This window comes from Homarus americanus, unplaced genomic scaffold (genome assembly GCF_018991925.1).
Source record: "Homarus americanus isolate GMGI-L3 unplaced genomic scaffold, GMGI_Hamer_2.0 scaffold58074, whole genome shotgun sequence".
NCBI lineage: Eukaryota > Metazoa > Arthropoda > Malacostraca > Decapoda > Nephropidae > Homarus > Homarus americanus.
In genome coordinates, this window is record NW_024729094.1 from 2,653,557 (window position 1) to 2,678,021 (window position 24,465).

The 24,465-nt window shown below is 48.7% G+C and overlaps 1 protein-coding gene across 5 annotated transcripts in view; it reads right to left on the reverse strand.

Annotated features, from left to right (window-relative positions):
- LOC121866311 (synapse-associated protein 1-like) overlaps nt 1–687 on the reverse strand; it is an 89,480-nt gene extending 88,793 nt beyond the window's left edge. For all 5 annotated transcript variants that reach the window (XM_042365930.1, XM_042365931.1, XM_042365928.1 and 2 more), the window contains exon 1: nt 531–687. The gene's annotated coding sequence lies outside the window, so the exon portion shown is untranslated. The remainder of the gene's footprint in view (nt 1–530) is intronic.
- Nucleotides 688–24,465: the final 23,778 nt, after the last annotated feature.

Genomic DNA, 24,465 nt, shown 5'->3' on the forward strand with positions numbered 1-24,465 from the left:
GGGACTGAAAGTGGGGGACTGCTAAAGTGTGGCGGGCACCGTGTGGGGACTGAGGAAGTGTGGGGACTGTGGAAGTGTGGGGGACTGGGAAGTGTGGCGGGGACTGAGGAAGTGTGGTGTGGAGGTGTGGGGGGACTGAGTGTGGGGGACTGTGGAAGTGGGGGACTGCTAAAGTGTGGCGGGCACCGTGGGAGTGTGGGGGACTGAGGAAGTGGGGGACTGTGGGAGTGTGGGGGACTGTGGAAGAAATGTGGGAGTGTGGGGGGTTGTGGGTGTGTGGAGGGACTGTGGAAGTTGAGGGTGAGTGGAAGATGGGAGTGGGAGTGCGGATGTAGTGGTTGAGTGGTGGTGGGAATGAATGTGGCAGTGGTGGGGGAGTGTGGTTTTGGGAAGAAAGATTGTGGTAGTGGGTGTGGTAGTAAGGGTGTGGTAGTGAGGGTATGGTCGTGGGGGCGTGGCAGTGGGGTGTAATGGTCGTGCATAACAATCACCCCCTCCCCCCCCCCGCCCTCACACTGCAGGATACTCACAGTAGAGAGAGCGAGGATCTCCTCCTTGAGGCTGTCTTCGTCAGGGTAGCCGACCCAGGGCGCCAGAGTTTCGCCTCCCTTACCTCCCTTCGCCTTAATGAACGCCTCCTGCTCCTTGTTGAACTCACTCAGTAGTGTCTGTAACACAACACATTATCTTAGTACTCAGCAGCGCCTGTAACACAACACATTATCTTGGTACTCAGCAGTGTCTGTAACACAACACATTATCTTGGTACTTCTGTAACACAACACATTATCTTAGTACTTGTAACACAACACATTATCTTAGTACTCAGCAGCGCCTGTAACACAACACATTATCTTAGTACTCAGCAGCGCCTGTAACACAACACATTATCTTAGTAACAGTGTCTGTAACACAACATTATCTTAGTACTCAGCAGCGCCTGTAACACAACACATTATCTTAGTACTCAGCAGTGTCTGTATCTTAGTTCTCAGCAGTGTCTGTAACACAACACATTATCTTGGTACTCAGCAGCGCCTGTAACACAACACATTATCTTAGTACTCAGCAGCGCCTGTAACACAACACATTATCTTAGTACTCAGCAGCGCCTGTAACACAACACATTATCTTAGTACTCAGCAGCGCCTGTAACACAACACATTATCTTAGTACTCAGCAGTGTCTGTAACACAACACATTATCTTAGTACTCAGCAGCGCCTGTAACACAACACATTATCTTAGTACTCAGCAGTGTCTGTAACACAACACATTATCTTAGTACTCAGTAGTGTCTGTAACATTATCTTAGTACTCAGCAGCGCCTGTAACACAACACATTATCTTAGTACTCAGCAGTGTCTGTAACACAACACATTATCTTAGTACTCAGCAGCGCCTGTAACACAACACATTATCTTAGTACTCAGCAGTGTCTGTAACACAACACATTATCTTAGTACTCAGTAGTGTCTGTAACACAACACATTATCTTAGTACTCAGCAGTGTCTGTAACACAACACATTATCTTGGTACTCAGCAGCGCCTGTAACACAACACATTATCTTAGTACTCAGCAGCGCCTGTAACACAACACATTATCTTGGTACTCAGCAGCGCCTGTAACACAACACATTATCTTAGTACTCAGCAGCGCCTGTAACACAACACATTATCTTGGTACTCAGCAGCGCCTGTAACACTCTGTCTCGTTTTTAATAATGTAAATTGACTTATATAATTCACCTTCAAGAACAAATCATTTACTTATACATCAACCACAACAACATAACACTTAATATAATTACCTACAAGAATAAGTCTCATCACCATAACACACCAGGACTACTCCCCCCTCCCTCCTACAACCCACCCCACTCTCCCTCCTACAACCCCTCCCTACCCCCCTCCTACAACCCCCTCCCTCCCCTGCCCCACAACCCACCTCTCCCTCCAGCAACCCCCCTCCCTCCCTCCTACAACCCACCTCTCCCTCCTACAACCCCTCCCTACCCCCTCACAGCCCACCTCCTCCCTCCCTCCCTCCTACAACCCACCCCCTCTCCCTCCTACAACCCACCCCCTCTCCCTCCTACAACCCCTCCCTACCCCCCCTCCTACAACCCACCTCCCTCCCTCCCCACAACCCACCCCACTCTCCCTCCTACAACCCCCTCCCTACCTGCTTCCAACCCTCCCCTACCTCCCTCCTACAACCCCTCCCTACCCCCTCCTACAACCCACCCACTCTCCCTCCCCCAACCCCACCCCTCCCCTCCTGCCCCCACTCTCCCTCCACCACAACCCTCCCTACCCCTCCTACAACCCCTCCCTACCCCTCCTCACTCCTGCAACCCACCCCTCTCCCTCCAACAACCCACCCCTCTCCCTCCTACAACCCCCTCCCTACCCCCCTCCCTCCTTCCTACAACCCACCCCTCCCTCCCTCCTCCCAACTCCCCCTCCCTCCCTCCTACAACTCCCCCTCCCTCCCTCCACACAGTCACTCACCATCTCGTCCATTTATCATTTTACTGATAAATTATGTCGAGTTTAAATTTAATTTATCGACGACATTTGAAGAAGAAGAAGAAGAAGAAGAAGAAGAAGAAGAAGAAGAAGATGTAGCAGGAATGGGTCAATAAGAACAATAAACTTAAGGTAAAAACTGTCTTAACTTTTCTTATTAACAACAAATATTAACTGTTTCTTAAAGTTACTATCACTGAGTCTCAACGCTACCTGCTGGTGTTATCATTGTGTTGTCTTGGTTGTGTTGTGGTTGTGTTGGTTGTGTTGTGGTTGTTGTCTTGGTTGTGTTGTGGTTGTTGTCTTGGTTGTGTTGTGGTTGTTGTCTTGGTTGTGTTGTGGTTGTTGTCTTGGTTGTGTTGTGGTTGTTGTCTTGGTTGTTGTCTTGGTTGTGTTGTGGTTGTTGTCTTGGTTGTGTTGTGGTTGTTGTCTTGGTTGTTGTCTTGGTTGTGTTGTGGTTGTTGTCTTGGTTGTGTTGTGGTTGTTGTCTTGGTTGTTGTCTTGGTTGTGTTGTGGTTGTTGTCTTGGTTGTGTTGTGGTTGTTGTCTTGGTTGTTGTCTTGGTTGTGTTGTGGTTGTTGTCATGTGTGAGTTGTGGTTGTTGTCGTATTTGTTTTCTGGTTGTTGTTATGTATGTGTTGTGATTGTTGTTATGGGTGTGTTGTGGTGAAGGGAGAGTGAGAGAAAGGGAGTCGAAGCGAGGGAGGTGATGCAGGTGGACGTGTAGAGATCTCTCTCTCTCTCTCTCTCTCTCTCTCTCTCTCTCTCTCTCTCTCTCTCTCGAAATTTAATCAGTTTGTGGCCAAATTTTATATCTATCAATATCGTATTATTTCTAAAAAAAAAAAAAAAAAAAATATTGTGAAATTAAATCATTTGTTGATAAAGTGACGGACTGATGAGTTTGGGACGGGTGGATAGAAGGACGGACGTACTGAGAGCGGGCGGAAAGACGGGGCTGGACGGACAGACGAGGCTGGACGGACAGACGAGGCTGGACGGACAAACAAGGCTGGACGGACAGACCTGGCTAAACGAATAGAAGAACACGGTGGACGGAGAGGGGGACGGATGAATAGAATGAGAGGCGGACGGGACGAGGAGAGGATAGGTTTTATGGGAAAGATATTCTAATTGACAGATAGACAATGTGCGTCCCCTTCCTTGTTACTATATCGGTAAGTCTCTCCCCCCCTCCTCTCTCATCTCCCTCCCTCCCTCACCCATCCTTCACACCCTCTCTCCCTCCTCCATCATTCCGTTTCTCCCTCCCTCCTTCCCTCATCTCTTCCCTCCCTGCCTCCCTCCCTCCTCCCTCCTCTCTCTCCCTCCCTCCCCTCCCCTCCTTCCTCTCCTCTCCCTCCCCTCCCACCCCTGACTTCTTCCCACATTTCTCCCTCCCTCCCTCACCTATCCTTCACACCCTCCCTCCCTCCCTCCTCCATCATTCCATCCCTCCCTCTCTCCTTTACTGCCTCCCTCCCTCCTTTCTTCACACCTTCCCTCCTTCCTTCCTTTACTCCCATCCTCCTTCTTTTCTTCCTTCACTCTCACCCTCCTCCCTCCACTCTGGCAGTGGTGGTAATAGTGGTAGTAGTGGTAATGGCGGTAGTGTAGTGGTGGTAATAGTGGTAGTCGTGCTAATGGTAATAACAGTGGTAGTAGTAGTGGTAATAATAATGGTATTGATGATAATGGTGGTAGTGGCGGTAATAGTGGGAGTGGTAATAGTGGTAATGGTGGTAGTGGTAATAGTGGTAGTGGTGATATGGTAGTTGTCTCGATAATGGTGGTAGTGGCGGTAGTGGTGGTAATGGTGGGAGTGGTGATATGGTAGTTGTCTCGATAATGGTGGTAGTGGCGGTAGTGGTGGTAATGGTGAGATGGTGATATGGTAGTTGTCTCGATAATGGTGGTAGTGGCGGTAATGGTGGTAGTGGTGGTAATGGTGGTAGTGGCGGTAGCAGTGGAGGTAATAGTTGGTAGTGGTGGTAATGGTGGTAGTGGCGGTAGTGGTGGTAATGGTGGTAGTGGGCGGTAATGGTGGTAGGTGGTAATGGTGGTAATGGTGGTAGTGGTGGTAGTGGCGGTAATGGTGGTAATGGTGGTAGTGGTGGTAGTGGTGGTAGTGGCGGTAGTGGTGGTAATGGTAGTGGTGGTAATGGTGGTAATGGTGGTAGTGGTGGTAGTGGTGGTAATGGTGGTAGTGGTGATGTGGTAGTTGTCTCGATAATGGTGGTAGTGGCGGTAGTGGTGGGAGTGGTGATATGGTAGTTGTCTCGATATGGTGGTAGTGGCGGTAATGGTGGTAGTGGTGGTAATGGTGGTAGTGGCGGTAGTGGTGGAGGTAGTGGTGGTAGTGGTGGTAGTGGCGGTAATGGTGGTAATGGTGGTAGTGGTGGTAATGGTGGTAGTGGCGGTAATGGTGGTAATGGTGGTAGTGGTGGTAGTGGCGGTAATGGTGGTAATGGTGGTAGTGATGGTGTTTACTGGGTATCACTCCTCCCTTCTCACATCCCTCACTCAGTCAACACAACAATGGCGACCCTAAATGAATAGTGTGTGTGTGTGTGTGTCGTACACAAGGGGTTAAGTCAGGGTACACAAGAGGTTAAGTCAGGGTGCACTACTTGTACTAGTTCTCTCCACGTCTCTCTATCTACACCATTCATCAACCTTCCTTCTCTCTTCTACATTTCCCCAGGAGTGGTCAATGTTACGATGCATTTCTCATCATTATCCCAAACGCTTATATTCTCTTCCTCTTCCTCCTGCACCTCATCTTCTTCTTCCTCTTTAACCTCCTACCTCCTCCTCTTCTTCCTGCACCTCCTCTTTTCCTTCCTGCTCTTCCTTTCATCAACCTTCACTCTTACGTTACCTCACTGGCGTCATTATTATTTTCTTCCTACTCTTCCTTTTTCCCCTTCTTCCTCTTTTTTCCTCCTCCTCTTTTGTCCGCATTCTCCTCTTTTTCGCCCCTCCTCTTTTTTCCTCCTCCTCTTTTTCTTCTTCTCATCAATCATTCCTCACACCTCACCACAATGAACCCCCCTCCCTACCTCAGTCTTTCCACCCCCCATACAACCTGACCCTCACCAGCCACAGGCCACCGAGGGACCCCTTCTATCATCAACTTGAGTCAATATCTTTTCACATACAACAAGGTACGAGTCAGTCTCCGAGTCAGTATACAGCACAGAGTCGCTTGAGTCACATTGAGACAGTGATACCTTGAACAAGTCACCTTACTCCTGTCAAACACAGTCCTAGAATAGGTTAGGTTGTATTGGGTTAGTTCAGACTATGTTAAGTTATGTTGTTACGTTACGTTATGTTATGTTAAGTTAGGTTGTTTTGGGTTAGTTCACACTAGGTCATACTATGTTATGTTATGTTAGGACCATTTGGTTAGGTTATGTTACGTTAGGTTGGGGTGGGGTGGATTGGGTTAGGTTAGACTAGGGTTAAGTTGTGTTAAGTTAGGTTCTACTCCCAGAGAACGGGGTGGATTAAGAACAGTAGTGGTGACGAGAAACAACAAAGCTACGAGTGCCTTGGAGCCTGCCCTGCCCCCCACCACGGTCACCATTGTTCCTCCCTCACACACCCCTGTCTCTCTGCCTGTCTCTCTGTCTCTGTCTCTGCCTTTCTTCATCTCTTTGTCAGCGTATCTCTATCAGTCTCTTTGCCTTCGTTTCTGTTTTCCTATGGCGCCTTTTTCTGTCTCTTCCTTCGATCACCCTGGAGAAAGAGACAGTACATCACCCTGGAGAATGAGACAGTCCTTCACCCTGGCGAATGAGACAGTCCTTCACCCTGGAGAAAGAGACAGTCCTTCACCCTGGAGAATGAGACAGTCCTTCACCTGGAGAAAGAGACAGTCCTTCACCCTGGAGAAAAGTCCTTCACCCTGGAGAAAGAGACAGTCCTTCACCCTGGAGAATGAGACAGTCCATCACCCTGGAGAATGAGACAGTCCTTCACCCTGGAAAGAGACAGTCCTTCACCCTGGAGAAAGAGACAGTCCTTCACCCTGGAGAAAGAACAGTCCTTCACCTGGAGAAAGAGACAGTCCTTCACCCTGGAGAAAGAGCCTTCACCCTGGAGAGAAAGAACAGTCCTTCACCCTGGAGAAAGAGACAGTCCTTCACCTGGAAAGAGACAGTCCTTCACCCTGGAGAGAAGAGACAGTCCTTCACCTGGAGAATGAGACAGTCCATCACCCGGAGAAAGTGACAGTCCATCACTCTGGAAAGAGACAGTCCATCACCCTGGAGAATGAGACAGTCCTTCACCCTGGAGAAGAAACAGTCATTCACCCTGGAAAGAGAGATTATACCCGGAGAGAAAGTGACAGTCCATCACTCTGAAAAGAAGACAGTCCATCACCCTGGAGAATGAGACAGTCCTTTACCCTGGAGATAGAGACAGTCCTTCACCCTGGAGAAAGTGACAGTCCATCACCCTGGGAATAGAGACAGTCCTTCACCCGGAGAAGAGACAGTCCTTCACCCTGGAGAAAGAGACAGTCCTTCACCCTGGAGAAAGACAGTACATCACCCTGGAGAAAGAGACAGTCCATCACCCTGGAGAAAGAACAGTCCTTCACCCTGGAATAGAGACAGTCCATCACCCTGGAGAAAGAGACAGTCCATCACCCGGAGATAGAGACAGTCCTTCACCCTGGAGAAAGAGACAGTCCTTCACCCTGGAGAAAGAGACAGTACATCACCCTGGAGAAGACAGTCCTTCACCCTGGAAGAGTCCTTCACCCCAGGAGGAGACAGTCCATCACCCTGGAGAAAGGCAGTATCACCCCGGAGATAGAGACAGTCCATCACCCTGGAGAAAGAGCAGTCATCACCCTGGAGAAAGAGCAGTCCTTCACCTGGAAAGAGACAGTCCTTCACCCTGGAGAAAGAAACAGTCATTCACCTGGAGAAAGAGACAGTCCATCACCCTGGAGAAAGAGACAGTCCATCACCCTGGAGAAAGGAACAGTCCTTCCCTGGAGAAAGAGACAGTCCTTCACCCTGGAAAATGACAGTCCTTCACCCCGGAGAAAGAAACAGTCCTTCACCCTGGAGAAAGAGACAGTCCATCACCCCGGAGAAAGTGATCCATCACTCTGGAGAAAGAGACAGTCCTTCACCCGGAGAAGAGACAGTCCTTCACCCGGAGATAGAGACAGTCCTTCACCCTGAGAAAGACAGTCCTTCACCTGGAGAAAGTGACAGTCCATCACCCTGGAGATGAGACAGTCCTTCACCCCGGAGAAAGAGACAGTCCTTCACCTGGAGAAAGAGACAGTCCTTCACCTGGAGAAAGAGACAGTCCTTCACCCTGGAGATAGAGAGACAGTCCTTCACCCTGAGATAGAGACAGTCCTCTACCCTGAGATAGAGACAGTCCTTCACCCTGAGATAGAGACAGTCCTTCACCCGAGAAGACAGTCCTTCCCGAGAGAGAGACAGTCTTCACCCAGAGATAGAGACAGTCCTTCACCCCGGAGATAGAGACAGTCCTTCACCCTGAGATAGAGACAGTCCTTCACCCTGAGATAGAGACAGTCCTTCACCCCGAGATGGAGACAGTCCTTCACCCTGAGATGGAGACAGTCCTTCACCCCAGAGATAGAGACAGTCCTTCACCCTGAGATGGAGACAGTCCTTCACCCCGGAGATAGAGACAGTCCTTCACCCGGAGATGGAGACAGTCCTTCACCCCGAGATGGAGACAGTCCTCACCCTGGATAGAGACAGTCCTTCACCCCGAGATAGAGTCCTTCACCCTGGAGATAGAGACATTCACCCCGGAGATAGAGACAGTCCTTCACCCCTGGAGATGGAGAGACAGTCCTTCACCCTGGAGATGGAGACAGTCCTTCACCCCAGAGATAGAGAGACAGTCCTTCACCCTGGAGATAGAGACAGTCCTTCACCCCGGAGATAGAGACAGTCCTTCACCCGGAGATGGAGACGAGATGACAGTCCTTCACCCTGGAGATAGAGACAGTCCTTCACCCCTGAGATAGAGACAGTCCTTCACCCTGGAGATAGAGACAGTCCTTCACCCTGAGATAGAGACAGTCCACCCCGGAGATAGAGACAGTCCTCACCCCGGAGATAGAGACAGTCCACCCTGAGATAGAGAGACAGTCCTTCACCCTGAGATAGAACAGTCCTTCACCCTGAGATAGAGACAGTCCTTCACACCTGAGAGATAGACAGTCCTTCACCCCGGGAGATAGAGACAGTCCTTCACCCTGGAGATAGAGACAGTCCTTCACCCCGGAGATAGAGACAGTCCTTCACCCCGGAGATAGAGACAGTCCTTCACCCCGGAGATAGAGAACAGTCCTTCACCTGAGATAGAGACAGTCCTTTCACCCGGGAGATAGAGACAGTCCTTCACCCTGAGATAGAGACAGTCCTCACCCTGAGATAGAGACAGTCCTTCACCCTGAGATAGAGACAGTCCTTCACCCTCGGAGATAGAGACAGTCCTTCACCCCGGAGATAGAGACAGTCCTTCACCCCGATAGTCTTCACCCGGAGATAGACAGTCCTTCACCCGAGATAGAGACAGTCCTTCACCCCGGAGATAGAGACAGTCCTTCACCCTGAAATAGAGACCACCCCTGGAGATAGTCCTTCACCCCGAGATAGAGACAGTCCTTCACCCCGGAGATAGAGACAGTCCTTCACCCCGGAGATGGAGACAGTCTCACCCCGGAGATAGAGAGTCCTTCACCCCGGAGATAGAGACAGTCCTCACCCGGAGATAGCCCCACCCCGGAGATAGAGACAGTCCTTCACTCCCTGGAGATAGAGACAGTCCTTCACCCGGAGATAGAGAGACAGTCCTTCACCCCGAGATAGAGACAGTCCTTCACCGGAGATAGAGACAGTCCTTCACCCCGAGATAGAGACAGTCCTCACCCCGAGATAGAGACAGTCCTTCACCCCGGAGATAGAGACAGTCCTTCACTCCCGGAGATAGAGACAGTCCTTCACCCCGGAGATAGAGACAGTCCCACCCGAGAGAGACAGTCCTTCACCCGGAGATAGCAGTCCTTCACCCCGGAGATAGAACAGTCCTTCACCCCGGAATAGAGACAGTCCTTCACCCCGGAATAGAACAGTCCTTCACCCGGGGGGCAGTCCTTCACGGAGATAGAGACAGTCCTTGTAGACAGTCCTTCACCCTGGAGATAGAGCAGTCCTTCCCCGGAGAAGGGACGTCCTTCACCCGGAGATAGAGACAGTCCTTCACCCTGGAGATAGAGACAGTCCTTCACCCAGATAGAGACAGTCCTTCACCCCGGAGATGAGACAGTCCTTCACCCAGAATAGAACAGTCCTTCAAGAAGAGATAGGTCCTTCACCCCGAGATAGACAGTCCTTCAGAGATGAGACAGTCCTTCACCCTGGAGATAGAGACAGTCCTTCACCCAGTCCTTCACGGATGAGACAGTCCTTCACCCCTGGAGATAGACAGTCCTTCACGAGAAGAAGTCCTTCACCCGGAGATAGAACAGTCCTTCACCCGAGATAGAGACAGTCCTTCACCCGAGATAGAACGTCCTTCACCGGAGATAGACAGTCCTTCACCCGGAGATACGTCTTCACCCGGAGAGACAGTCCTTCACCCCGGAGATAGAGACATCACCCGAGATAAGTCCTTCACCGTGGTAAACTCTCACAACAAAACACACAGCACTATTTATAACTCGGGGCTTCAATAATCATCTCTTGCGAAAGACTCTCCGAGATGTGAGTAGGCAAAAAATGAGTTGGTGAGTGAGTGAGTGAGTGAGTGAGTCACTTCAATGTTTGAATGAGTGCATGAGGGATGAAAGAAGTAAAAAGAATCAGAGAGAATGACCCTACCTCCTGAAAATCACCGTAACTACATATAAATCCCTCCACCCAAAAGATATTAACTTACTAGGCTTAATGATCCAAACTGCCTCCAATCACCAACACACGTGTACATTAGTGTTGGTAAGATTAGCTAACGTTAACCCCATAGTACGACGATCCAGTCCCTTGAGTACGACGACCCAGTCCCTTGAGTACGACGACCGAACCCCTTTAGTATGACACCTTAACTCCTTGAGTACGATGACTTAACTCCTTGAGTAGACGACTTAATTCCTTGAATACGACGACTTAACCCTTTGGTAAGACGACTTAACCCCTTGAGTACAACGACCTAACCCCTTCAGTTCGATGATTAAACTCTTGAGTAAAATGATATTTGTTTCAGTACAATGATTTAACCTCTTAAGTATGAGGACTTATCCCCTTTAGTATGATATGTGTGTGTGTGTGTGTGTGTGTGTGTGTGCGCGCGCGTTGGTCCGACACACAGTAAATTATAAGTCCTACCATCAAAGTCCGGCCATAATTGCACACTTAACGAGAGAGAAAGACTCTCTCTCTCTCTCTCTCTCTCTCTCTCTCTCTCTCTCTCACAACCTGTTATTATCCAATCTCTTTAGTCTCTCCTAATTCCAATATTTCTATTTACTCTTTCGCTTCCTTTATCAAGAACGTCTCTCCCCCTAATTATGCACTTTTATCATCCCTCTTCCATCTAATTCAGTTTATTCTTCTCTTCTCTTCTAATTTACTTCTTTTTCTACGTTAATTTACTAGTTGGCTGCACCCCTCCTTTATCATGTACTGTTTCTCCCAAATTACTACACACAATCAGATATTATTTTCTATTACTCGGATATACCTTAATTACTCTTGTACACCTTCGACTACAGAAGAAAGAAAAGAAAAGAAAGAAAAAGAAGTTCAACATAACAGGCGGTCGGAGACTCAGTGGTTAGTTCCAAGGGCTCCCCCAGGCCACACAGCTTTAAACGTGGACCTAATTTCACAGTTGGGGAAGTGAAGGCGGTGAGTACAGTACCGAAGGCAAAGTGCGATTTCTCTCTCTATTTAACACTCGGAATCGAGTATGACGATCATCCAGCTATGATACAATGGCATGAATAATTAAGGATGTCACCTACGTTGGTGAGTTCTAAGGTGACTCGAGAGGCCGATACGGAACCGGCAGGGTCGTTCACAGATGTTGCACAAGTGGGGGCTACATCTAGTGAGGGAGGGGCGACGACAGCGTCTTTCCGGCGTTGGCGCTTGTCTGCCTCGTTATGCAGTCGGTCTAACTCGAAAGTATTAACACCTTCTTGTGTGGTGCTCCTCTAAGCATTACGATGTGGAGTAATCGTTTCCCAGGTGAGGGGATCGATTTGGCACCTTTTCAGGTTTGTCTTAGGATCGATCCTCATACTTTTTCAGTTGCCCGCCATTGTTACACTTCCTATTCGTTAGGTGTCTATAAAGTAGCTGCTTTGGCAGTCTACTGTCGTCCACAAAGTAACATGGCCAGTCAAACGTAGTTGCTCATGGACAATGGTAGCCTCGATGCTCCTACAGTTTGTGATTGCATTTGTTCTCGTCTTCCCAGCGAACTCGGAGGATGGAACGTAGACTACGTTGGTGAAAGTTTTCAAGTGCCTTGAGGTACCTCCTGTATGTGACCCATGTCTCGCTGCCATATAGCAGGGTGGGGAGGACCACTGTTCGATATACGTGTAACTTCGTAGATAATTTCAGCTCCCTACAGCTGAAGACACGGTTCGAGTCTGCCAAAGGCTTGAGATGCGCATCTGATCCGATGTTGAATCTCTTCATCGATGTCTCCAGTGCTGGACAGGTGGGAGTCGATATACCGAAAATGGGTAGTACCGTTAAGCTGGATGGATGGTGGAGGTGTGTCTGAACCAGAGGCAGGCTGAAGAAATCCGAGTCTTACGTACATTCACCTCAAGGTCGAAGTGTGCATACGCATCTGCGTAGATGTTCAACATCTCCTGGAGGTCGCTTTTAGTGTGAGCAACAAGGGTGAGGTCGTTCGCATACTGAAGTTCAGTAATGGAAGCTACCGACACCTTTGTTCCTGCCTGGAGTCATCTTATGTTGAAAAGGCCCTTCATCCGGTACTCGATGTCCATCCCTGGCTAAATTGGCGCTGGCACGAGTAAGGAAGACAGCCAAGAAAGTGGAAAAGAGAGTTGATACTAGTACACACTTTTAACCCCGTTTGGATGGGGAATAGTTCACACTTGGTGCCATTATGCAGGACACTGCGGTTCATGCCATTTAGGAGCTGCCTCATAGCGATGAATTTTGGAGGGCAGACAAAGCGGCCGAGGGCTTCCCTGTTGACCGAGTCGAAGTCATTGGTTAGGACGATGAAAGTCATGTACAGGTCACAACGCTGTTCTCTGCACTTTTTCTGTATCTGGCAGGCAGCAAAGATCATGTCAGTAGTGCCACGTGATGGTCTAAAGCCACATTGAGATTCTGGGAGGAAGTTTTCCGCCTCAGGAAGAAGTCTGTTGAGGAGGAATCGGGTGATAATCTTGACAGCTAAAGATAGCAGCGAGATCCCGCGGTAGTTGCCACAGTCTCACCGGTCCCTTTTCCTTTGTTCTTATAAATATTGACGATGGAGGCGTCTTTAAGAGCTTGGGGGATTTCCTCATTTTCCCATATATTCTCAGGAAAAAGAGTGGAGGCGGCTGGTAAGCAGAGGTCCTCCTGCTTTATCACCTCGGCTGGGATTCCATCAGGCCCTGAGGCTTTGTTATTTTTCATCTGTTTGATGGCAGTAGCTACCTCACCCAGGGATGGAGGATAGCTGAGGTGGGTCAGCTCTGGATGCTGAGGGACCTGCTGGGTAGGTTGAGCAGTGAATGGTAGTGCTCTTTCCAGCGCCGAAGGAGGCCTCCATCGTCTTTAATTGGGGAGTTACCGTCGGATGAGCAGAGGGGGGCTGTGCCGCGACTGATTTGCCCATAAAATGTTTTAGTTGAATTGAAAAGTCAGGCATCTTGTGCTGATCTGCAATTTTTGTTTGTTTCACATGCTTTATTTTTAAACCAGTCGTTCTTTAGATTGCGAAGTTCGCGCTGGGCAGCTGCTTTCTTCTTGCACACACACACACACACACAAATGACCCACTCCTCGATTTCACCATATGTTCACTTTATATTTTCAGCTTTCGGGCTGCCATGTTATCTTAATAAACCGTAATTATTATTACACACAGTCTCTCTTATTGAGAGAGAGACCATATGTTCACTTTATATTTTTCAGCTTTCGGGCTGCCATGTTATCTCAATAAACCGTAATTATTATTATTACACACAGTCTCTCTTATTGAGAGAGAGAGAGAGAGAGATATGTTCTGTATTTTTCAGCTTTCGGGCTGCTATGTTATCTTAATAAACCGTAATTATTATTATTATTATTACGTCTCTCTTATTGAGGTTTCTCCATCCTCAACATCAATATAGCTCTACGAAGAACAAGACAAAATCTAAAAAAGTTCTAAAAGTCTATTAGTATTTCTCTTAACAAGGGAACGTTTATAATTACGGTCAAGTCTCAAGCCAATTTCATCAACATGTTGGCAGCCATCTTTGTGTCCTGTCTGAGAGGTGACGTAGATAATAATAATAATAATAATAATAATAATAATAATAATAATAATAATAATAATAATAATAATAATAATAATAATAATAATAATAATAATAAAGGTGGGTCTTGAGGCGTAGGTAAAAGGCTAGTAGTGGGTGCAAGTGGGTTGTACACAGTAGATGAGTGTAGGAGGGTGTAGGTGGGTACAAGTGGGTGTAGAGGGTATAGGTGAGTGTAGGAGGGTGTATGGGGGTGTAGGTGAGAGTAGGAGGTTAGGTGGGTGTAAGCGGGTATAGGTGGGTGTATGAGGGTGTGGGGGGGGTGTAGATGGGTGCACGAGGGTGTAAAGGGGTGTAGATGGGTGTAGGAGGGGGTGAGAGAGGGGCGTGGGTGGGTGTGGGGAGGGTGTAGAGGGTGTAAGAGTGTAGGTGGGTGTAGGGTGTAGTACGGTGCAGGAGGGTGTAGGTGGGTGAAGAAAGAATGTAGGTGAGTGTGAGAGTGTAGGAGGGTGTAGGTGGGTGTAGAAGAGGATGTAGGCGAGTGCAGTAGGGTGCAGGAGGGTGTAGGTGAATGTAGGAGGTGTAGGTGGGCGTAGGAGGGTGTAGGAGGGTGTAGGTGGGTGTAGAAGGATGTAGGCGAGTGCAGTAGGGTGCAGGAGGGTGTAGGGATGAGGTTTGTAGTGGGTAAGGAGGGTGTAGGTGGTGTAGGAGGGTGTAGGTGGGCGTAAAAGCAGTACCTCACAGTAATAAGACAACGGAATGGCAACATTATTGATCTAGTAATGGTGGTCAGCAGGGCCACACCATGACCACAACAGGATCTTATCAGGGCATGAAGATCACACCAGGACACGAGGGCCACACCGGGACATAAAGACCACTAAGACACGAGGGCCACACCGGACATAAAGGCCACACCGGGATATAAAGACCACACCAAGACATAAAGTCCACACACTGGGAGCAGAAGAACACACCGGGACACGAGGACCACGTCAGGGCCTCACCGGGGACACGAGGACCACGTCAGGGCCTCACCGGGACACGAGACCACGTCAGGGCCTCACCGGGACACGAGGACCACGTCAGGGCCTCCTGGGACACGAGGACCACGTCAGGGGCCTCACCGGGACACGGACACGTCAGGGCCTCCTGGGACACGGGACCACGTCAGGGCCTCACCGGGACACGAGGACCACGTCAGGGCCTCACGGACACGAGGACCACGTCAGGGCCTCACCGGGACACGAGGGGCCACGTCAGGGGCCTCACCGGGACACGAGGGCCACGTCAGGGCCTCACCGGGACACGAGGGCCACGTCAGAGCCTCACTGGGACAAGAGTGCCACATCAGGGCCTCCTGCCAGGACGCAGGTTGATATATTCAGCTATGATATGAAGGAAGGAATGGAGGAGATGAAGAAGGAAGGAAGGAATGAAAGAAGGAAATAACGGCTCTAACACCCATCCACGTGGAAGTGACTGTCATCTTGCACGAGGGAGGGAGGGAGGAAGAGTAGGGAAGGGGAAAGTGGGGTGGGGAAGGGGGAGAGTTGGGAAGGGGGAGAGGGAAGGAGGAAGTAGGGTGGAGGGAAGGGGAGAGAGTTGGGAAGGGGAGAGTTGGGAAGGAGGGAGGGTTGGGAAGGGGAAGTAGGGTGGGGGGATGAGGAAGGGGGGGATTGGGAAGGGGGAGAGTTGGGAAGGGGGAGAGTTGGGAAGGAGGGAAGTAGGGTGGGGGGATGAGGAAGGGGGAGAGGTTGGGGGGAGAAGGAAGGAGGAAGTAGGGTTGGGGGAAGAGGAAGGGGAAAGAGTTGGGAAGGAGTTGGGGAAGGAGGAAGTAGGGTGGGGAGAGAGGAGAGTTGGGAAGGGGAGAGAGTTGGGAAGGAGGAAGTAGGGTGGGGGAGAGGAAGGGGGAGAGAGTTGGGAAGGGAGAGGGAAAGGAGGAAGTAGGGGTGGGGGAAGAGGAAGGGGGAGGGATTGGGAAGGGGGAGAGGGGATTGGAAAGGAGGGAAGTAGGGTGGGGGGGAAGGGAAGGGAGAGAGTTGGGAAGGGAGAGTTGGAAAGGAGGGAGTAGGGTGGGGAAAGAGGAGAGTTGGGAAGGGGAGAGAGTTGGGAAGGAGAGTAGGGTGGGGAAGAGGAAGAGGGAAAGGGGAGAGGGGGAGAGTTGAAGAAGAGGGAAGTAGGGTGGGGGGGAGAGGAAGGGGGATTGGGAAGGAGGGAAGAAGGTGGGGGGAGGGAAGGGGAGAGAGTTGGGAAGGGGGAGAGAGATTGGAAAGGAGGAAGTAGGGTGGGGGAAGAGGAAGGGGGAGAGAGTTGGGAAGGGGGGAGAGAGTTGGAAAGGAGGGAGTAGGGTGGGGGGAAGAGGAAGGGGGAGGTTGGGAAGGAGGAAGTAAGGTGGGGGAGGAAGGGAGAAGGGATGGGAAGAGGGGAGAGTTGGAAGGAGAGTAGGGGGGGAAGAGGAAGGGGGAGAGAGTTGGAAGAGGAGGAGTAGGGTGGGGGGAAGAGGAAGGGGGAGAGTTGGGAAGGAGGAAGTAAGGTGGGGGAGAGGAAGGGGAGAGTTGGGAAGGGGAGAGTTGGAAAGGAGGAAGTAGGGTGGGGGAAGAGGAAGGGGGAGAGTGGGAAGGGGAGAGTTGGGAAAGGAGGAAGTAGGGTTGGGGAAAGAGGAAGGGGAAGAGTTGGGAAGGGAGAGTTGGGAAGGAGGAAGTAGGGTGGGGGGAAGAGGAAGGGGGAGAGTTGGGAAGGGGAGAGGTTGGGAAGGAGGAAGTAGGGTGGGGAGTGACCCAAGTTACCTGAATCATGTACAGGGGAGGGAGGGGTGTGAACCAGAGCAGCCTGGGGTGGGCTATATGGGTCAGCCAACGACCGTGGGTCGATAACCCCCTCATACATCGGGCTCTGGTCTCACACAACCACACGATGTCTGAGTACTGTAGAGTCCCTATCTACACTTGATGCCATTTTGTTGTCAACAGAGAGCAACAGTTCGTTACCGACATTTAACAATAATCAGAACCCGACGAACTCCCACACACACAGAGAGAGAGAGAGAGAGAGAGAGAGAGAGAGAGAGAGAGAGAGAGAGAGAGAGAGAGAGAGAGAGAGAGAGAGAGTGTGTGTGTGTGTGTGTGTGTGTAGAGGATCATACCCGTTAAGGACAGGGTGGATACAGCAACTCCCCAAACACGGCTACAACAACCAGCTGCAACTACACTCTCCTGAACACAACTCTTCGTCAATAACTACAACTATCACCCGCTATACTCTCTCAAAGATCTATCGTTAAAGATTCTACCAGGATGCAAATCCCACCACTGCCACCACCTCTACTAACACCATCACTACCAATCAGCATCCTGCCACCACCATATCCTCCTATCTCCTCACACCTCCTCCAACACCCTACTCGCCCGCCCTATCTCGGTCTCCTCTTGTATAATCCAGTATCGACTCGGGGACGATTTAAATGCCTAGATAAGATCATGATGCTTAGGAACGTCTTGCCAAATTATCCAAAGCTAAGACGTCGGGGGCCGAATTATCCAAAGCTAAGTCGTCTGGGGCCGAATTATTCAAAGCTAAGACGTCTGGGACCGAATTATCCAAAGCTAAGACATCTGGGGCCAGAGTATCCGAAGCTAAGAATCTGGGGCCGAAGTATCCGAAGCTAAGAAGTCTTGGGCTGAAGTATCCGAAGCTAAGACACCTGGGGCCGAATTATCCAAAGCTAAGACGTCTTTCGCCAAAGTATCCGAAGCTAAGACATCTGGGGCCGAAGTATTCAAAGCTAAGTTGTCTATGGCCAAATTATCCGAAGTTAAGACGTCTGGTGCCGAAATATTCAAAGCTAAGGCGTCTGGGGCCGAATTATCCAAAGCTAAGACGTCTGGGGCCAAATTATCCATAGCTAAGACGTCTGAGGCCAAATTATCCCAAGCTAAGACGTCTTTGGCCGAAGTATCCGAAGCTAAGACATCTGGGGCCGAAGTATTCAAAGCTAAGTTGTCTATGGCCAAATTATCCGAAGTTAAGACGTCTGGGACCGAAATATTCAAAGCTAAGGCGTCTGGGGCCGAATTATCCAAAGCTAAAACGTCTGGGGCCGAATTATCCATAGCTAAGACGTCTGGGGCCGAATTATCCAAAGCTAAGACGTGCCAAGCTAAGTTCACCGGAGCTGGGACGTCCTCAAGTGCAACTCCCGAGTCGAGACGTCCTTCCGCTAAAACGTAAATAGACTAAAATGTTGAGAGCTGAACCTTTTGCATGCGACAACAGCACATTATGGATGCAGGAAAAATACTTTTCTTCCTCCTTCCCTTCCTCTTCCCCCCCCCCTCTGTCCTCCATTGTCGTCGGTAAGTTGCAGGAGTTGCCGTGACGACAGCTGGAAAAGGTGGACAGAGTCATGAACATCTTGGCAACAACACAAACACACGACCTGAAAATATCAAGACGAGACGAGATAAACAGGGCCAGGTCTTAACCTCAGCGAAGCCTCTGGGAAGCCACGGAAGCCTTGGAGAAAACTCTAAAGGGTAAAAGTCTAAAAAAAAAAAAAAGAGAGAAAGAGAAAGAAGCTCTGCTAAGACAAGGATCTGGGAAGACACGCACGAGAAGACAGTGCGTGGCGCCAGACCGTCAAGTTAACCTCCCAGTACCAAAACACGAGGCCACACACAGAGTCATACAGACAACACGGGATATACATGCAGCCATACATGGAACCATACAAACAGCACGGAGCCATACAGACAACACGGGGCCATGCACAGACAACACGGGGCCAAACATGGAGCCATACAGACAACACGGGGCCATACATGGAGCCATACAGACAACACGGGCCATACATGGAGCCACACGACAACACGGGGCCACATGAGCCACATAGACAACACGGGGCCATACATGGAGCCATACAGACAACACAGGGCCATACATGGAGCCATACAGACAACACAAGGGCCATACATGGAGACTACAGACAACACAGGGCCATACATGGAGCCATACAGACAACACAGGGCCATACATGGCGCTATATTCCCCAATAACATTGGTCAGACTCGCCCTGAAGACTCATAAATACGACCTACAGAATATGTTGCCGGTACAAGTCTACGGCCTCCTTCTTATCTACGACCTTCTTCCCTTCACTCCTTCTCCGACCCTCCCTCCCTCCTCTTCCTTATCTACGACCTACCTTCCTTCATATTCCTTCTCCAGCCCTCCCTCCCTTCTTATCTACGACCTTCCTTCCCTTCCCTCCTCTCCCGACCCTCCCTCCTCTTCCTTTTCTTTCATACTCCTTCTCGACCCTCTTTTTTCCTCCTCCTCTTCCTTATCTACGACCTTCCTTCCCTTCATACTCCTTCTCCCGACCCTCCCTCCTCTTCCTTCCCCACTCCTTCTCCGCCTCCTCTCTTCTTTCCCTTCCCTTCTCCTCCACGCCTCCCTCCTCTTCCTTCCCTTCATACTCCTTCTCGACCCTCCCTCCTCTTCCTTCCCTTCATACTCCTTCTCAGCCCTCCCTCCTCTTCCCCATCTACGACCTTCCTTCCCTTCCTTACTCCTTCTCCCGACCCTCCCTCCTCTTCCTTCCCTTCATACTCCTTCTCCAACCCTCCTCCTCTTCCCTATCTACGACCTTCCTTCCCTTCATTCTCCTTCTCTACATCCCTCCCTCCCTCCCTACTCCACATGCCTCCCTCATTTCCTCCTTCTCGACCCTCCTTCCTCCATCACAGCCCATGTCACAGCCCCTCCCCAGTGTAGAGATGCCACGTTGTCTGTGTTTGGTTGAAATAGGCTAGTATTTCCACTTCCCAGTTCGTCCCAAATTCCCAGTTCCAGTTCTCAATTTCTTGCTCCGAGTTGACAGACCGCAACTGCTCAATAAACCCTTCACTGTACATTACATTACCAAGCCGCAGTTGACAGCTCAACAGCCCAACTCACCTGTAAACAAGAAAAGATACGTATTACTCATCAAGTATAACTAATGACATGATCAGTTGCTAATAAGTACTAAATATAATCCACTAAATAATTAGGTAGCAACAGAGGAAATTATAATTATTAGTATCGGGATAAGTATTTACACCTGACCTCGCCACAACACACTGGGTGAGGTCAGGTCGTAAATGGACTGTGAATAGGTTACGTTAAATTTGGTTAGATTTAGTTAGGCTACATTTAGTTAGGGTAAGTTAGAACAGATCTCGATAGGCTAGGTAAGGTTAGTTCAGGTCAGATTACCTTACGTGTATTGAGGTCAGGCCAAACCAGGTCGTCAGGTCAGGTCAGGCCAGCAGGTCGTCAGGTCAGGTCGTCAGGTCAGGCCAGCCCAAGTCAGACATAAATACTTGGCAATCAAGCACGGCCTCGCCCCTCACTGTGATCTATTAACCTAATTATCTCCCTCTCTCACATTACTCTCACCTCTCTCTTCCTCTTACTTCTCCCGTCACTTGACTAATTCTTACCTCTCACTTTCCCTCCCTCCCTCTTACCTCTAGCCTCCTTCCCTTCCTTCCTCTTAACTCTCACCTCCCTATTACCTCTTCTCTCTCCCTCCTCCTTACCTCCTCTCCCTCCCTCCCTCTTACCTCTCACTCCTCCTCCCCCCCCCTTACTCTCCTCCCTCTCGCTTATCAACAATAGAAAGTTCTCTTGTGCAGTCTATCCTCTCCACCCACACCCCATATGGCGGCTCTGTCTGTGTGTGTGTGTGTGTGTGTGTGTGGTGGCGTCCTGTGGTGTAATGGTCAGCATGCTCGCCTCGCGATGAGCGGACCAGGTTCGATCCCCGGGTAGGGTGAAATTATGGGCAAGTTTCTTTACGCCATTTGCCTCTGTCTACCCAGCAGCAATTGGGAACCTGGATGTTAATCGATTTGCGGATCGTATTCCGGGGTAATGGCTAGCCAGTGCAATTGGCAAGTTGTCCGGTCTTCTCAGACTAGGTCTTGCAACTCGTTAACTTAGGGTGTGGTTGTTGTGTTGGCGACAGCTTCTACACCTGAAACAAATTCACGCCTAGGTGGCCATTGGGTCGGCCATCCTCGTTATATGAGGGGCAACTATTATATGAGTGTGTGTGATGTGTGACTGTGTGGTGTGTGGGTGTGGTGTGTGGTGAACATAAGAAAATAAGGAGTCTGCAATAGGCCGGTTGGCCTGGGTAGCTCCTGTCGAGAGTTACTACCACTCTATCATCCATGAATCTATCTAGCCTCCTTTTGAAACTTCTTTCCAGAGTTCCCTGCAATTTACTACAAAGTTGCTAAGCTTGTTCCACTCTGTCCACCAATCTCTATTTTGTGAACCAGTTTCTTCCTATTTCCCTCCTAAACCTAAACTTATCCAACTTGAATCCGCTGTTCTGAGTCCTATCCTGCTCGGATATTATAAGAACTTTTGTCTATATCCCTTTATTGATTCCTCTTTCAATTCACTTTAAATATTTCTATCACATCTCCCCGCACTTTCGTCTTTTCTAGGGAATGTAAGTTTAGTTTCAACCTATCCTGATGTGGAAGGTTTCTAAGTCCCGGAATCATTTTCGTCATTCTATTACGCCGCACCGAAGGTTCTAGTGAATTGATATCCATTCTATAATAAGGGCACCAGAATTGGAAACCGGCATAATCGAGGTGTGGCTGACTAGCGCAAGATATAGCTGCAATAAGACCTCTGCACTCTTGTTACTTACACTTCTAGATATAAAAACCCAATACTCTGTTTGCCTTATTTCGAAATATTAACGCACTGTTTTCAGGGCCGTAGGTCCGGGCTTACAAGTACCCCCTTGTGTCTCTTTCACAAGTCGACTTCTAGGTTGATGTTGTTATGCTGTATGCCATTATAAGCATTTGTTCTTCCAATATTAAGTACGCTGCACTTGCTGGTGTTGAATTTCATCGCCATTTTTCAGACCACCCCCTGCAGTTTATTTAGATCCTTCTGTAATGCATTTGCATCCTGCCCTGAATTAATCGTTGCCCTATTTTGGTGTCATCTGCAAACTTGCTTTATGTCACTGCTGACGCAGTATCTAAATCGTTTATGTAGATTGGCGAACAAGAAAGTGGCCTAGTACTGACCCCTGGGGAACCTCTAATTGGTTACACGGCCCCACTCACAGATTTAACACCATCTACGCTGATCCTCTGCGTTCTATCGGTGAGCCATGATTTTATCCAATTTAAAACTTTCCTCGATACCATGAGCCTTAATTTTCTCAGCTTCCTCGATGGTACTCGTCAAATGCTTTGCTAAAGTCTAAGTAAATAACATCGTAATTTTCGTCATTATCTACTACCTCGAAGACTTTCAAAAACGTTAGCAGATTGTTAGACAAGATTTTGTAAACCCACATGTTGAGAGAGTCGTAGATTAATTCTGCTTTTCTCTAGGTGCGACGATCGCCATTCGGTTATAATTGATTCAAGAAATTTCCCCACTACGACGTCAAACTGATCGGCCGGTAATTTGGACGCTGATGCTCTGTCTCCTTTTTGAATATGGGTACTACATTTGCCTGCTTCTACAAGTCTGGCACAACTCCAGTGCTCCAATGGCTTTGTAAATAAGTTTACTTAGGGGTCTCGCTTAATCTGTTCTCTACACTTTCAAGACTCGAGGAAAATTTCTCATCCTGCCTCAGATTTTGTTTTCTTTTAGTTTATTTATCTTCTTACAACATCCTCTTTTCTGATAGTGATATTCTTAATTCTCTTCTTCCTTCTCTTAAATATCAGTTCCACCTCTGGAATTTCATCGCAAATTTTCTGTGAAAACTGATAAGTAGCTGTTCAATGCTTTGCTTATTTCTTCACTGCCATTTATCAATTCTCCCTGACTTTAAAGGCCCAACTATGTCCTTGACCTTGTCCCATATACCTGGAAAAATCCCTTGGGGATTCGCCTTGGATCTTCTTGCTATTTTGATTTCATAGTCTCTCTTTTGCTTTCCTTACATTTTTCTTAACATCTTCTAGAGGATAGTTCATTATACCTGTTTCTGAGCTGCTCCTCCCTCCCTTTTAATTCTTTATATATTCCTTTCTTTATTCCTATGTCATGTTTAAGTTTTCTGGTCATCCAATTTTGGCCTATTTCATTTGACCTAATTTTTCTGTATGGTATATTTTGTTCTGTGCTTTTATGTAGTATACTAGTGAATATAATATAGTCATGATCAATTGTTGTGTCATCTATGACCTCACTCCCTTCCTACTGGGGACTGACGTGACTGTTCCCAGGTGACCTCACCTAGGTACCTTCTAACCCCTGATAATCCGCCACCGAAAGTTTGGGACTTGACCATATTGTCGTTGTTTTTCGTTTCCCAATTTAGGTGAACCTGATTTCTCTGTGATCACTGTTACTCAGTTCTTCCACTACTGTGATATCTCTGATAATATTTTCTTTTATTTGTTAATACTAGGTCTAATGTATTGTCACCTCTAGTAGGTTCTGTAATTAGTTACTTCAAAAATTGTCCTGTACTGCGTCTAGGAAGTCTTCAGATTCATAGTCGCCTACAATGTTGTCCCAGTCAATAGTTCTGAAGTTGAAATCCCCTATACGCACAGGTTGTTATATTTGCTGCCCTACTCATTTCCTGCCATATGGGCTGAGTTGCTTCTTGCCAAGACTTGGGGCCTGTAAATCACCCCATAATTAGTTTTTCTCTTCCTTCCGTGATTTCTACCCACACAGACTCGGTTCCTTTATTTCTACCCTTTATTGAATTATTAATACAACATTTTAATGTATCCTTGACGAAGAGTGTGCCCCCTCCCTCCTTCCTACCTTCCCTGTCCTTGTGAAAAGGTTGTAATTCTTCTCTATGTGGCACTCTGATAAAAAAATTTGCTCGCCAGATTCATCCAAGTTTCGGGTGATTGCTATGACGTCTACATTCTCGGTACATACAACCGCTCTCAGCAAGTCTATTTTATTTCTAATGCTCCTACTGTTTGTATAGTATACATTTAAAACCTACCCTTCCTGGTCTTTGTTTACCCTGTCCTGAGCAACTAATTTTACTTCCCAGGACCTGCTTGGCTTGACTCCCCACTTTCCTGACCTCTCTCTACTGGCGAAACCCCCCTTCTGAGTGACAATTTCACGCCTCCAGGATGCAGACAACGTTCCTACCCTCACGAGACAAGTGTACTTCGTCGCTAAGAAATAGGTAGTGAAGCAGAATCGTTAAGCCAGTTATCAATGAATGCCCAACTATTGTTTGGTAATAATGTTTTTTCCAGTCGGCAATTTATAGCAATTGCCCTGACAGCCATTCACGACCAACCCCTTTTCAGGCAAGACAATCACATACTATCGATCCTCCCCCATCTCTAATCTTCCCTAAAGGCCTCCCTATGCCCTCTTGAAAAGTTCCTCACCCTAACC